Source organism: Catharus ustulatus, chromosome 4, assembly GCF_009819885.2.
Source record: "Catharus ustulatus isolate bCatUst1 chromosome 4, bCatUst1.pri.v2, whole genome shotgun sequence".
NCBI classification, from domain to species: Eukaryota; Metazoa; Chordata; class Aves; order Passeriformes; family Turdidae; genus Catharus; species Catharus ustulatus.
Window position 1 is genome coordinate 63,395,035 of NC_046224.1, and position 16,123 is coordinate 63,411,157.

At 39.8% G+C, this 16,123-nt stretch overlaps 1 protein-coding gene across 1 annotated transcript in view; it reads left to right on the forward strand.

The window, feature by feature from the left end:
- The first annotated feature begins 9,977 nt into the window (after positions 1–9,977).
- LOC116995463 (potassium voltage-gated channel subfamily KQT member 1-like) overlaps positions 9,978–16,123 on the forward strand; it is a 240,416-nt gene continuing 234,270 nt past the window's right edge. Inside the window, exon 1 of the mRNA XM_033058210.1 lies at positions 9,978–10,050. The gene's annotated coding sequence lies outside the window, so the exon portion shown is untranslated. The remainder of the gene's footprint in view (positions 10,051–16,123) is intronic.

The window sequence follows — 16,123 nt, forward strand, 5'->3', positions numbered from 1 at the left end:
AAAATTGTGTGTCCTTTCCAAGTTTGTATTTTTCTAATAAGTTAAATTTTTACCTTTAAAAGCACAGTGAATGATGTTCGTGTCCCTCTCCTATGACTGCTCCTCTTCAAGGTGAAGCTGACAAAGAGAGGAAAAGCTTTGGGAAGGACTTGTGTTAAGTCCCTAAGAGAACCTGTTTTCACTGAAAAATGGTGGCTTTTTTTGTTTGTTTGTTTGTTTTTAATTAGTTGATGTCTTCCTTCTGAATTGACTTCCCCCTTATGTAATGTTTTATTTTCCTGACTTATTGAGGACATAAATGAAACCTGGTGGGACATTTTCAGTTCTGTGCACCTGATTATTCTCTGGAAGTAAGCTCAGTCTCTCAACCCAATAGTGTTTCTGAGCCAAAACTGCTTTTCCTGCCACATCCTGCAGTGTTCCAATCCATGTGGTATGATCTGGGTGAGCAGCACACAGATAAAACCTTTTCTGGGGTGTCAGTTCCTTTGAAAACACAGCAGAACCCTTGCTGTTACACACATTTTGTATAACAAGGAGAGGGTGTTGAATTCCCTTTATTAATTAATGTCAGGGCTGAAGCTGCTAACACTGAGCAGAAGTTTTTCTTCTTCACTGAAACAATGCAGTTCTGTCACAAGGACCTGACACCTGCAGCCTGTGTCACCTCCTGTCCATGTCCCTGAGAGCTGTGCTTGCACACTGGGAGTAAAAGCAAACAAGGAATTCTGAGGGAATTTCTACATATTTCACCTCAGTACTGATTGATTAAAGTCCGTATTTCAGTGCTACTAATTTTCTCCATTTCACTAAGTATTTTTGATATTATTATGATTTCTTTTCCACACAAGTTACTTCTATGAGAATTGTTCTCTGAACCCATTTTTGGTTCTGTTTTCAGATAAGCGGTCACATTGTAAAGGCTCTGCAGAGACTCAAATGATAGAAATCCATTGTCTGTGCTTGATTCTTTTGTGGAGTTGGTGGAGTGTGTCCTCCCAGGATTCTTAGCTTGTCACAACTGCCATGGGATGTGACAGAAGCTTTTTTACTGTAGCTATGTGCTTGTAAATGTGCATTTCTTTTCAGCATCTTGTCCAGAAATGCAGGATTTAAAGTGAAAACACTGTATCTCTGGAGAACACTGTGTAATACAAAACATTCAAGTCAGATATAATTAACTGCTTCTGTTGCATTCTGTTTTTCTGTAATTCTTACTTGTTTTAGGATAGGGGCACTGTACTTTAGTCTCCACTGTAGTCAGAAGTGTACAAACCTATAAAAATGCTGCCTTTCTGGAAGAACCTTTCTCCATAGCAAAATGGGCCTCCACCCCCAATGGGCTTCCTCATTTTGCAGAGACCCACTCTCTTGCATGAAGTGAATAAATTCTTTGAGTTTGAAACTCTACCAGGTCTCTCTTTACTGCATAGTCTCTACCTTTTTATTGCTGCAGTAAATCAGGGCAGTTCCATCAAACTGATGCTATTTGTCTGCTTTACAAATGCACATAGGTGAAAAATGCAGAATGGTTGCATATAAAAGTGGCATTAGGAGGACATAAGTGGTTCAAATGCCATAATTCAGAGGCTGGAGCTTCACTGTATGTTCAATCTTGTGTGTCTAACCCAGTCTTTAATTGCAGAATCCCTTTGCGTTTTTCAGTAGAATATTTGCCTGGGGTGGTATGAAAATGTAGATTTTTAATGGGTGTTTCCTCATTTCTGAAGGCTTGGCTTTGGCACCACATTCTTCCCTTGACAGAGGTGCTTTGATTTATGTCTGTCTTCAAATGTAAATTCCAGTAGCTATGATATCCCAAACAATATTCTTTAACTGTCATTATTACATTCCCATTTATTTTAATACTGCATCTCAGGTTCCTAACAAGTGTTGAAACTGGAGTCTTTGAAATAAACCATATCAACAAGCAGTACAACCCCCCACTTCCAATAAAAAAACAAAAAAAAAATCAAGAAAACAAGAGAGTTTATTGGTACTTAAAGTCAGCAATTTAATCAAACCCATGAATGGAGCAAGAATGCAGTAGCTATAGAGAATATATTTTTGCTTCTCTTGCTCTGGTTTAGCTATTTTTGCATTTCTGTTTCACAATTATCTGGTTTGTGTTCTAGTGGATGTTAATCTTTTGGTCAATAAAATTATTATTATTATTTCGTAATGATATGGTGGGGAAGTCACCATGAGGGGAAAGTGTTGGCAGAAGGATCTCAACTGTGTGTGTTTCTAGCACCCTGCTCTTCCAAAAAATAAACACTATTAAGAACTTCTGCTTTCTGCCATATTTCTGAATATTAATATTTAGGTAAGACTGTGCTTAAAATCAAGTTCTTTCAGAAGCATAAATCTGTCTTGTAATGGTGAAACTCCACAACCTTTAGGAATATGCAGATTTCCAGAGCATGTTTTGGGAATATCCTGCTGGGCACTCAGTAACCAAAATGCTTCAAATCAGTGATATTTTTAGAGCCCTTGGGCAGAATTTGCTTGTTTTCTCTGTTTTTCTGGTTTCTGTGTACTAGTATCAGTGGGACAGGGTTATAAGATTCCAGGCATAAGGATGTTTTGGCACAATAAAATTTAAATTTTTATTAAATTTTCCAACAATCCCAACAGCTACTGCCAATTTATGTCACTTGGAAACTGAGCTACTCAACCATAATATTTTCATATTATTGCCTTGGCCTAGATGTTTCTCCCTTGGGTTAGGCAGGCTGGATATGAAGTCAGGGAGGGTATTGAAGAAAAAGAAGTTTAGAAGAATGTTTAAAGTTAATTTGAGATAAGCCATGAACCTCACTTTAGAGGAGGTAAAAAATGTCTTGAACTGGATTTTAGCTGTTTGTTGTCATGCTCTGCTTGCCACCAAGCTGAAACTTTGGCTTCCAGTCCCTTCTGAATTAATGTGTTGGAAGGAGTCATCTGCTGTGTAATGGACATTTGGGTAAAGCTTAAGAATTTTTACTGAGGGGGATGCTGGTTGGTGCCTTGAACAACCTACATGAGAGGTGCAGCTGTTTTGAATTTTGTAATTTTAAAATTTTTGTTGTTGATAGGTTTTTTGGTGATGTGAAAGGTGAATCTTGTTTTTCTCTGCTATTTCTGGGCCAAGAGTTGCTTTAAATCTCTGTGTGGAAGTGGAGAGAGGGGAAGCAAAGGGAAAAAGTATAATTTCATTTTTCTGTACCTTAACCTCTGTGTGCCAGCCTGCTCCCACCCTTCCACCTGTAACCTGAGTTATTTGTGAAGAGTTAATTCCACTGCTGCAGATTGTGACCTGGCCACTGATCTAGGAGCAGATTATTCACTTATATAAATTGTCATCTGTGGAAGCAGGAACTGAACCTCTCAGTGACATTTGCTTTTGCTTCAGCTTTTCAACACTGTTTCTGGTTATGAAGCTGAGCTTTTGATGCCCCATGAAAATTTAAAAAAAAGGCAAAAGAATTAATAGTCTAGAGGTGTGTGCTGTCATATTCCTGGTTACTGTGGGGTAACATGACACACATGACACACATGAATGAGCTGGACTGAGTTTAGTTCCCACTTTGTGAACTGGCCAAGGCCAGATTCTCTCAATTCCCATCAAGCAAAGGCTAATAATAAACTGACCAGCTCATCAGTCATGGCCAGGGGTATTCCCACTTTTCAAGCTGACCTGGGATATCCTTTGTCAGATGTCCAGAAAAAAAGGAAGGCATTTCCAGAAGAAGAATAGATTCTGGATGAGTGCTGGAGAATTTCCTTGGAGCCCCAGCCTGACGTGGCGAGGGATTGTGTCTGCTCATTAATGAGTTAACTGGAGGAAGTAATTATTATTTCAGGGGCCCTGAAAATAGAACTGAGAAATTCAAGAAAGCCAAGTGGTGTCTGGTGTAATTTAAATTTCTTTTACCCTTCACATTTGCTGGTTTGGCCCTTTTTTGTGTGTGTAGCAGGGGCAGGAGGAGTGAGGGAGGGGAAAGGGTCTTGAATACACTGAAATATTGAATAATTTCAATTACTGGCAGGACCTGTTGGAGAACCATTGTCTAGTGGAAAATCCAGTGTCTATAAAATCTACTTTTTCCATGTGAGAGCCTGAAATATTGCCAAAACACAGCAGGAAACCCAAATTGAAGTATATTGTTTCAGGTCAGTTTGATGCCCATTAGAATTTAGTTGAATGCATTGCAAACATTTAGTTTTAAAACAACTTAATATACCTGCTTTTTCCAAGCAGTACATTTCCCTCCAAGACCTGAAATCCAAACTGTCTTTGTTTCCTGAAGCCTGAACTGACCAGAGGGCTATTTCTGACATAAAATAACAGTTTTCCTTTAACCAGTCTTGTTTGTAACATATCATGGTTAGTCTTATGCAACTCATCATGGAGTTACACAACTGGAATTTATTATGGGAGATACAGAAAGCTTAACATAAATAGGATCTGAACTGGAACTTCTCTATGGCAATGGGAGATGCATTTTAATGTTGAGGTTAACTCAGCTGAAGTATTTTGTGTCAGCCCAATAGATTGAAATTAGATGCTTTTGTTTAAAAATTATAGACATATATTAATGTTGATAGCAAAAGAAATGCAAGTAAAAATTCCTTTGGCCTCTAGAAACTGTCCATGATGTTTGTTGGTTTTTTTTGTTGTTTTTTTTTTTTTTTTTTGTTTGTTTTCTTTTCTGGTTTTCCTGGTGTTCAAAATCACCTTAAAATTGTGAGAGAAAATAAATGGATGAGCTTCATTTGGCATTACAGTGATTATTTTATATTGATGTGTGTTTAAAATATCAAAACTTCTCAGTGAAGAAAGGAAGTTGGAATATTGGCAATGGATGTTAAAATTCAGGCACAGCATGGAGAGCATAGGTGTGATGTAGGGAGGCATCTGAGGGGTTTCCTTCAGCCCACAGGCAGCAATTTTTGTAAATGCAGACATAGCTGGATGAGGTAGAGATGAAATGTTAATTTGTAAGCACTTCTGTGCTGTGTTTATTTACACATAGATGTTCTTATATTAATACAGAGAACTGGAGACCTTCCTAAAGAGAAGGGCAAAACAGTGGATCTGTCTAATCATGTTCTGGGAATTTAACACCATCTTGTTCCTCTCATCTTGCCTCTCTTAGCACAATTCCCTCAGTTTACTCATTTTTGTATTAAAGCTCCATTGCTTTAGTAACATAATATTGGTGTCTAACTGCCAAAGCAAATGTAGATTTTCATTAGTCAGAACTCTGGAAGCTTTTATTTGATTAACTATTCTAAAGCAACACAAGAATTGCGTGATAAAAGCTTTGCATGCTCCTTTTACCACATATGCTTACGAGAGGAACTTGGGGGGTTATTTATATATTGTGGTAAAAAATTGCATTAGCACTTGCTGCCTCAGCAGACTCTTTGGGTTTTGCTGGCATTCTCCTCTGATTATCCACTGGCCCTGCGCAGTAAAATATAATGAAGGGCTTTGGGGGCGTTTCAACACATCAATTATCAGTTTTATACAAAGGGCCATCCGTAGGCGGGGCGCTTGCCCAGTCCCATGGAAAGACCTGTGACTTTTGTTCACACGGTAATGGTGGGCAATTCCCAAAGGGCCAACAATACCCAATCATAACATGAGCCTGGAGCTGGGCAGATACCTCACCACTGCCAGAAAGGATAATTCTGATGGCCTGATGAAGCCATTCTTCAGTGCCACCACTCTGTCATAACACCCTTTCAGGCCGTGTCTAGGTTGGGCTTGGTTTGTTGTTGTAGCTCCCGGGGTGGAAGTCAGCTGCAGCATAACCTGTGTCAATACCAGCCCAGCACAAGCACTGGGGTTTGTGTGTTGCTAGCCATGCTGTCATGGACTCTTTGTTTTCCCCTCTGGTGGCTGCTGAGGTCAGACGTCAGTCTGGGGGCACACAGAGAAGGGCTCTGATGGTGCAGAGATTACCTCATTAAAGGACTATGTGCTATATTAATAGTGGCTTTGCCAGTGTTACTTTAGGTAAATCCTTGCTTTTTCTGGCCTAGTCATAACACTGAAACACTTCCTGTTAATTATGAGCTTCCATCCACAGTGCCTGGAGAAGAGACAGATGGAGTGGACGTGCTTCTGAGCTGATTTCCTGCTGCAGCTCAGAAATTGGTGTTATGATGATAGTGCAGTGGGGGGGTTGGAAGGGACAGAGGAAGAGAGAGAGGAGCAAGTCAGCTGCTTTTCTCTTCATGCCTCTTCCCAGTTTCTGAAAGGGCTCTGCTGAGAGGCAGTGAGCTAACTCAAGGAACATGGTGTTATCCTTGGCCACACCCTTTCCGTGGAAAAGCGTGTGTCAGCGCGGCAGAGATGCCTCTCCCCGCAGAGCAGTCTGCACAGGCTTCCCTGCCTATCCTGGGATGACCTCACACGGGTAGCACACACTGTGATCCCTTGCTGTCCTTCTGAGGCCTTAAGATCTTAGCTTTTATATTTTTCAGATTCTCTACTGCATTAGTGTATAACTCTGATCTCTGTACTGAGTGTGAGTAAGGTCTCTTCACGTTTTGGTCACACAAAGCAGTCCTTCTGGGCCTGAGAACCAAGGACAACCTCTGCCTCAGGCCCTGAAGAGCATAAACAAAAGCATAAACTGAATTGGGGGGAGCAAACTGGGTGAATATGACTTTTTTACCTGAAGTTGTAATTGGAAAATTAACCCCTGATATGTGAATAGACCAAACTTATATCTATCTGAAAAAACTTGTGACCACCATCCACCTTCTGGAAGGCTTTTGGCTGCCCAAAGTGTATCTGTTGTAGGCCTTTAATAAATACTCACTTTATCTCTTAACTCTGTCTATCCCCTGTTCTAGGTAGCCACTCCAAGGCATGAGTTCTTCCTTAGCTACTTTCTGCCTTCTTTATGTTGGCTCCCTGGAAAAAAGTGGTTTGATTTCAAAATTGGCCTTCAGGAAAAGAGTTTTTAGCAGAAAGAGATGTTTTAAGGTGTTGAGGACCTGCTGTTTTAGCATTTAGAGAAGACATGAATTTTGAGTCTCATAGACTTGATTGGCAGGGTAAAACCATTGCTTTAAATGATCGAGATGTATAATTTGTTCCTCTTGGACAGCTGCCTCAGAAGAAGGAAAAAAAAATCCTGAACATACCTTTTTTTTTTTTAAACAAAGTCATTTTCAAGAATCTGATTCTTGTATAATTTTCTGCCTTTATAGTAAAAGATGTCTATGTGGCTTTTAATACATTGTTGTGCTTTTATGGTCTGTAAAGCTGCATTGTATTTTAATTGAGTGGCTCCTCTTCCTAGGGTTGGAGGGAGTGGTTCAGAAAGGATTATTTTGTTTTTTGAGAGAGGTCTTCTATAACTGAAGAAGATAAGGTACTGTAGAAATAACAATTAACCTTTTAGTACAGAGTCAGGTGTGATGTGTAGGAAAATGAGCAATATTAGCAGCGCTTCCAAACTTCCTCGCTTTCACAGACCATCTTCTAGCTGGGAATCTCAAGTGCTGTATAAACATAAATATATATGGGTAGAGGAAGCCTGACCCATGGGAATGTTTTGATTTTTTCCTGAGATCACACATTGGAGCCTGTTGAAAGAGTCAGGAAGGGTGCCAAAGTTTCCTGATTTGCAGTGCTTTGTTCTTTCAGACAGACAGTATCTCCTGCAGGCTGTGTGTGTGCTGGCTGCATTTATTGACAATTTGCATGTACACAGCAGAGGTCATGAACATGAGATCAAATCTCTGATAAATACTTATTTCCTAACGTGTGGGGAGTGCAACCAATGAAGCTTGGTTTCCTATGGATTTGAGTTTCATGGCAGGACTCTCTGATGTCCAGTAAAATTGACGTTTCAGTTGAAGCTTTTCCCACAGCTGGGACATTGCCGAGCCTCTTGTGTGCTTCAATTCTCTGGTGTCTAATAAAATAGAAGTTTATATTGCAGATTTTCCTGTTTGTGGGGCACCACTGGTGGGGGCTCCCTTTTTTCATCTTTGCTGCTTCTATTTTCAGTAGGTTTACTAGAACAAAGTGTAATTGTGATCATTGCTCTTCTGTCCAAGTGGTTTAAAAGTCCATCTCAGATATACTTAGAAAGCAAAGAAAGATGTAAAATCAAGCAGACTTTACATTCATTTAAATTTTCTTATGACACAGAGCTAAAGATTGGGTTGGCTTTTCAAGAAGAGCATTGGGGGTTTTTTTCTAGGTAAAACATGATTATGAACTGGTATTTACAAATTGTGATAATACTTGAATATGATAACATGGATTGCCATCCAAACCATAAAAAATTATTAGTCTGACTGATGATAATGGATACAAGTGCCTCAGGATTTCTAAGGGGAAGAAATCCAGTACCAGCAGGGCCTGTGAAGACAGGCAGAAAAGCTGGAAATGAGAGAGTTGATACTATCCAGAAGTAAAAGCAATTGAACAGTCAATTACTTCTAGAAGTTGTTTGCTTAAACATTGAACTACTGCTAGCATTTCAAGTAATCCATCTGTGAACAAATAACAATGCTGCTGTATGTCCCTCAGCCATTAACTGCAAACCCTTAGGAGCAATTCTGTTTTTACTCTCTTGAAATCACATATTTTTGACAAAGCAGCAGTAATAATGCGGGTTGCAAATTGCACTTGGTTTAAAAAAAAAAAAGTTAAACTGCAATTTAGCACAGCCAATGAAAACATTTGTTTCACAAGTTTAAACTTTCCCATGGGAATGCTGGAGCAGCCCTTCTGATCTCTCTGTGTGTATTCAAAGGAAACATCTTTACAATACAGATGCTTGGGAAAACACTCTGGAACATAGACATTGCTTCTCAGGATCACAGAAACACAACAAGCTTACTGGTGTTTGTTTATAGTTAAAGGTTTTTAAAAAAATAGAAGAGCAGATTTGGGGGAGTGCTGGTTTTTATGTTTGTTTGGTTTTTTTTTTGTTGGTTGTTTGTGCCTTTCATGCTGAGGGTCTTATCTTTTTCCAAACAGGGGTAGGCACAAACAAATCTTCATGCACCTGAAGTAAAATGGGTGATTTTGATGTCTGCAGTGGCAGTGGATGAAGCTACTGCTGTCATAGCTGGACTTGAGCCAGTTGGATCAAATTCACCTCCCACAGGTCACATTTCAGTGGCTCCAAAGAAACTTCCACCACTTGGTGCTTAGGTGGTATGTCAGTATTCAAGACATGACAAATCTGTAAGAATTTTGCTCCTGCATCTGTGCTGGACATGATTTTATACATTTCCTTTGTGAAACCTTCCCCTCCAAGACAGATGGATGTTACTTGACAAAACCAGGTGTCTTTCCCTGCAGGGCTCAGGCACTGCTGGATCTTATTTCTACAGTGGCTCTGATGTGTAGATTGTGGTCCCTTACACAAACATCTCAGCACCAAACTGTGCCCTGGATTGTGGGAACTGAGAGGGGAACAAAGCTTTCAAAGTATGGCATTCCCAGCCACACTGGCACAAATACCAAAGCTGGTCATCTTCAGGACTTCCTGAAACACTGGCAGCAGCTCTTCTACCATAATCAAATGGCTTTTTGTAATTTTAAGGAGTTGTGAGGATCAGCTGGCATTTGAAGAAGGTGTTTGTCATGCAGGAAAGCAGAGTATGCTGTTCAAAAATATCCCCTTCATTATCAAGTGAGGGAACTCAGTCCCTGTGGCAAATGACTGGGTAATATCTGCCAGAGGTGAAATTAAATTACTCCAGACTGTTTTGAGCATTTCTTTGAAATGTCCTGCTAGGGCTGAGTGCCTAAATCTTGGTTGCTGTGATACCTAAATTAATCATCTCCACAAGGTGATGTGAATGTGGTCTGAAGTTCATGTTTTGTGATTCAGTCTTGAACTAGGATTGCTGTATCATGGTATTTTGGCTGCTTCTTTAACTTTTTTTTTGGGTGCTGAGATTCTTCAAGGGCCAGTAGTTCAGACCTGTCGTTTAGAAAGGCTCTCAGGATTGTCCTGCTGAAATTCCTGCCACATCCAGCAAACTGCATTCAGCACTGCTGAATAAAGCAAGTGGAGTCAGGTACTGTTTTCCTTCTCTCTGATCTCACTGAGGATTCTCACTGAGCTCAGTGTCATGGCTTGCTTTGGAAAATGTCATGTGGAAGTCACATTATACATCCATCCTAGTGGCAATCTGGGAACATAACCTCATTTAGCTGCTGGCCTTTTTCCTCTGTAACATGTATGATTTTGATGTGTGATTTCTGACTGGGATAAGAAAACAATTTTGTGCAACCTTTGGTAGATCACAAAGGGTCTTTTTGCAGAAGAGTGCAATCTTAAAGTGCCAAATTTCAGCTATGGCACAAAGCAGTAATTTAGTGCAGGATCTTAACCACAATTATATACTGCAGTCTTAGCATCAGAGGAGTCCTTGCTGCTGACTGCAGAAAGATGTAATGATTTTTGTTACTGCTGCTTGGATGCCTGATTCATAATTCTCTGGAAAACACCTGGTGATTGGAACTAAATATAAAACTAAATTCCTAAGAAAACTGCTTATGCAGTAGGAGACAGCAAGATGGCTTCATTCCCTGGAGAATTTATTAGATAGAATCAGAAAAAAGACAATGTTCTTTTCTTTCTTGCTTCTAGGGTAATGAAGCATTCCTGAAGATAAACTACTTTAGCCATTCATCAAAGTCAATTATTGCTTAATTAAATCAACTCAGACCTTATTATAATTTGCAGTTTTTAAATTATTGTAACAGAAGCCATTGTTGACTTAAACAGAAAGAAGCAAACGTGTCATAGACCATCTAAAGTGCCCAAAATGTCTGACTCAAACAGCTGGCCACAGGAGTGTGTTTTTCCAATTCCAGCTGCTCCCACAAATCTCTTGCCAGCACACCTACAACAGCCTGATCCTGGCTTGTACGAGTAGCTGTCCATGTGAACTGATAAAAACATTACTGTGCCACTCTCTTCCAGTAATAGTTCCACTGAAAAGTTCCAGCTGTTGGAGGCAGAAATATTCTGATGAGCACAATGTGGTGTTTTTCTAGTTCCCCTCACTTAGCAGTTAAGGGGATGTTGCCTTTAGCAATATTTGCCTTTGTTCAAGGCCCCCTGACCTGAGGGATCTGTTTTATAGTGCACTCATGACCTCTCATTACTACATACACAAAACAAGACGTGGCTGGAACGATAGAAATACTTCTGTTAAGTGAAAAAGCTAAAAGACATCTATCTGAAGACATATATCATGGAAAAAGACAAACATTAATGGAAGGGACTGAAGATCCACTAAAAGCTGGCAGTGAGTCTGGCATCCCTTACTCTGAAGCTTTAATTTTATATTCATGCTAGTCCAGTGGCAGGTCCTTTTCTGAAGAGTGCCAAAGTCATGTTCCTGTGTCTGTCTCTACAGTTGATGCTCATAGTAAATTGTTTTGTCTGTATTCAATTATTGTGGAAACTCCTATCTCTTACTGTTTGTACCCCTCAAGCACCCACATGTTTACAGAGATCTGGGTATGACCTCAGTGTATCCGTGTGTGAAACAAAGTTCTATTTAAGCAGAGTTACTTTTTTACTGAGCTAATTTCACAGAATTCTTGCATTAAAAATAGTCTTTTGAAAAACTGGATTTAAGGGGAATGAGGTTTCAGTCTGGGTAGTGCCTGTGTCCAGTGATCAGGTTGCTCATGGTTTACAACATCTGGGTTCATGACCAGAGTGCAGATATCCCTGAATGTCCCGTTTGATTTGGGTGTAGCCCCAGCTGGGCTCTTGCACTGCCCAAAGTCCATCCTTTCCATAAATACCTATTTCATTCCTTTTGCTCTGTCTAGTCTCTGTTCCAGGTCAGCCTTTCCAGGCATCACATGTGTGGTGATTGTCTTGGTAGTAACTTGAGCAGTTTTAGGTATGCAATGGTTGTTTTTGCTGCAGTTGTTCAGGACACGGAGAGAGTTCACTGTGTGAAGGGCCAGGCACTTCTTGGAGGTGCACAGCAGACACAACTTGCAGCCAAAGGGATTTGCAAATATTTGAAAGGGAAAAGTACTTCCTATGAGAACCATGAAGGGCTGTGAGAGGCGTCTGAGGAAGGTGAGGTGTGTAATCTCCATCCCAACAAATACTCTCAGCTAAATTTGCAAGACCCAAGCAAGCAACTTGACCCAGTCTGAGAGGTGAGACTGGGAAATCTGCTCTGAAGGGCTCTTCTGTTGCAGTCTGCAGGTTGATGCTGCACAGTGCAGTTCACTGAGGCTGCTCTGGGGCTGTGGGGCACCTGTAGGGCTGCCTAATCCAACCTGGCCTCAGGAGCTCAGGGCTGGACAGGGCTTGGAGTAACCTGGGATAGTGGAAGGTGTCCTTGCCCATGGCAAGGGGTGGAACTGGAAGATCTTTGAGGTTCCTTCCAACCCAAACCATCCTGTGGATCTATGACTTCAAGGTTCTTACCTGGGGGACTTGCTCTGTTGTTGTGCTGAAACCACACTTTAGCAAAGAATGTGCATCCTTGCTGATAACAGCAGAACAGGCCCCTGGAAGTAACATTTATTTTATATAATACTTTGTTTTGTTTCAGCACTCACTGCTTTCCAGCAATGAGACTAGAAATTCTTATCATACTTCCATGTGCAAGAAGTCTGCAAATACTTCACATTCCATTCCCTAGGAAATCTGCACTCTGTGGAAAGTAGATGCTTTGGGAGTTGTAGAGCTGGACTGTCTTTGATAAAGAGATAAAAATAGGGAAGAATGGTACTGAATTGTGACCCTCTTCAGGAAAAACTGAATTTGCAGTTCAGCTGGATTAAATGATTTTTATTAAAGGCATGGTACCATTAAAGGCATTAAACCCCTATGCAATAATTGACTAAATTATTGCTAAATTGTCAAAGATTGAGCTAATAAGCACTTAAGCTTCTTAAATTCATAACATTTCTCTGTAGCTAGGAAATTAACAGTAACATGAGCTAGCTCCTAATGACCTAAAGTCATTGGCCAAAACTGTTTGTATAGAGATACCCCATTCAATGTATTTTTGTATCCATGTTGTGTGGCTAGAAAAAAAAAAATCTGGTTGAATTTCTATAAGAAGGAATATATGGTCTTTTGACCTGAACTTTTTGGAATTCTGAATTCTTTAATTCTGAATCAGTAATAATGAATAAATAAACAGGTCAGACAGTTTCATTGAAGTGCATATTTAGAGGAGAATTTTAAAATCAAATGTTGAGTCTCTCTGATAAGGCTGATGGGAGTGTGACATTTGTAATGCAACCGCTGGCAAATTGCACCATGTTGGAGATGATCTTAAAAGTGCCTATTAAAATGCATAAATACTGATCAAGCTCTTTTTCCTAAAATCTGAGACTAATTAAGCAACTGTGATCATTTGGTTGCAGTCTGAAGATCAATTACTTAAGAGGAAGACAGGAATATAATAATGATAATTTTCGGTATCTAAAAGGCTTCAGGCATTACTAAAGCACAGACATATTGGAAGTGATCCAAATCTCCCTGAGTGTTAATTATCCATGTCCTGGAGAGATGCTGGTAATATCAAAACAAATGACCAAGCTGCTAATAAGACCATTTTGTCTTCATTCACACAAAAAACCTGGTTTAAATTTCAGAACTGCAATTTTATTTTAGCATAAACCGGGGATGGTTTCTCCATTCTTAGGGATTATTTGACTGGTTTGTTTGTTTTTAAATTGAGAGCTTAATGTGTGGAACTCCCGAGGTCTTCAACAACGCTACTACTAAATATTAATAATTTGAGGGAAGTGTGTTTATCTATGCGGTTTTGTAGGAAGTTAGAATATTAATTTCTATCTATAAAACAAAATAGCAAATTATTAATAGAAATGTAATATAGGTATGTGGTGTTTTGACCAAGAACACCACCTGGGCCATTGAGAGGTTGCTCATATTGCTGTTAATTTCTGAGGTCTGATGCAGGGTTGCATATTTAGAAGATTTGATGTGATTGAGATGTGTTATTGTATGGTTGAGCTGCATTGATGAAGGTTGGGTTTGAGAGAGAGTACCAACAATAGCAAATAACTGGGTTTTTACAGGCTGTCTATGAATGTTTCTAATATGATTATTGGACACCTGTGTATCCACTGTTGTGTGTCTATAAATCCCTATTTTGTATTGATAAGTAAAAACCATCCTGTAAAAGAGAAGTTGCTTCTGGGTTAGGATGTCCCTTTAGATGGTCATGGATTTCCCATTAGCAGTAAGGCTGTTTTTCCTGATCTGATGCTGGATGAAGGTTTGCCTGCACGGTCTGTGTGCCTCAGTTCCCTGCTCAGGTGGAGGAAGGGTTTCTGAGCTTACTGTAAGCATTACAGCTTGTACCTTCTGCTGTGTAACTCTGAATAATGATGCATTTTGAAAGGGGTTTCCACCACTCAGATGTGCCACAGAAACCCCTGTGGTGCTCAAGTACTTCTGAAAGATGTGAGAGCATTGAGGGCATATCGGACACCCCTTTCCTCTGAGAAATAACTTCTCTTTAGTACTTGGAAACTTTCATTTATTTCCCTCTTAACCAAATGCAATTTTTTTTCCCATGTGGCATTTTATTCTGCAGCTGTTCCATCTGTCTGGCAGAGTATCACCAAGGTGTTTAGGGCTCAGGTACCTGACGTATCCTTGGCACTGGGGAATAAAAAGGGAAGGCTTGAAAAGGGAAGGCTTAGGGGAAACCTTGCTGCTGTCTGCAGCCACCTGATGGGAGGGTGTAGAAAAAAATTCATCCCTGTGACAGAACAGAGGAGCAACAGAGAAATGTTTTGTCATCGTGAGGGGGATGGGGCAGTGGGACAGCTGGAGGTGGAAGAGTCCCCATTTGATAAGACCAAGCCTTATCTTGCCTAGGATGTATTTTGAACAGGAACCTGGGCCAGATGATCTCTGTGCATCCCTTCCAAATATTAATGATTCTGTGGTTCTCTCCAGGATTTCTGAAGCAGTGATCTTTTACAAAATTAAGAAAATCAGCAGTTCATAGGAGCCATTCAATTTTACTCAGGTGCTATAGAGGAGATTGTGCTTTTTTTGGAAAGTGATTGTGGATTCTGTAGCTACTGTGGACTGGTACCAGGTTTGACCAGAAGAAATTAATGCAACAAAAGTAATGAATGGCTCTCCTGTAGCCATCAGAACAGCCCCATTGTTTTCCTTATTTTCCAGTACCTAGGATATTATCCTAGAAGCCAATTAATGTATTTTTAATCACAAGATATACCCCATGGAATATTCTGGATTTATCTTTGTTTTGGGGGACACATAGGCTTTATATATTATTGCTAATCCAAATATGCGTTTTAAAAAAACAACTTATAATAGGAAAGTCATGATTATAACTCACAAATTAGAACAGCCATAAGGAAGTGCCATAATCATAAGATTCGTTCAAAGATTTAAGTGAGGTCAGAGACTTGACTCACCAGTTGTACTTTGACTTTTTTCTGAATTAAATGCAGGGACTGTGTATGAAGCATAATGGCAGATAAGCTCTGTAATTCATGGAATTTTTATTCCCTTCTCAGTTTGGGGGGCACTAGTTTTTGGCATTTTTGGTTCCAGATAGCAGTAATGACTCTCTCTTGCTATCAGTGTTATTGAGCATTTACCACAAACCTGGTGATTGGCTGTACGTAACTTTTCCAGAACACAATTATAGAAATTAAAGTTCTCCATTCTTACTCAGCTATAAAACACTTCTGGTTGCTTTTCTTTCCTCTTTTTTTTATGGAGGTATTGGTAAATTAAAGGAAAAAAAAAATCATTGCATCAAAAGAACTTAGGGACAGAGTTGCCTTGTGTAACATCACTACTGTGCCATTGGCTGTCCCTTATCAGGTAGCATAAACTAAATAAAGCTAAACCTGGTCATTACTTGGCACAGATTTTTTGTTGAAACATCCTTTTTTGGGTTGTGCTTGCTCCATTACTGCAATTGAGAATTAGAAGTGTATCCTGGCACTGGAATGATTCAGACGAGTTTTGATCTACAGATCCAGTAAAAAAATCAGAGGAAATAATTTATATACATAGGTTAAGATGGTAAAAATCTGCATTTGTTCCTGGCACTAAAAAATTCAGATATCTTTGCAAATGTG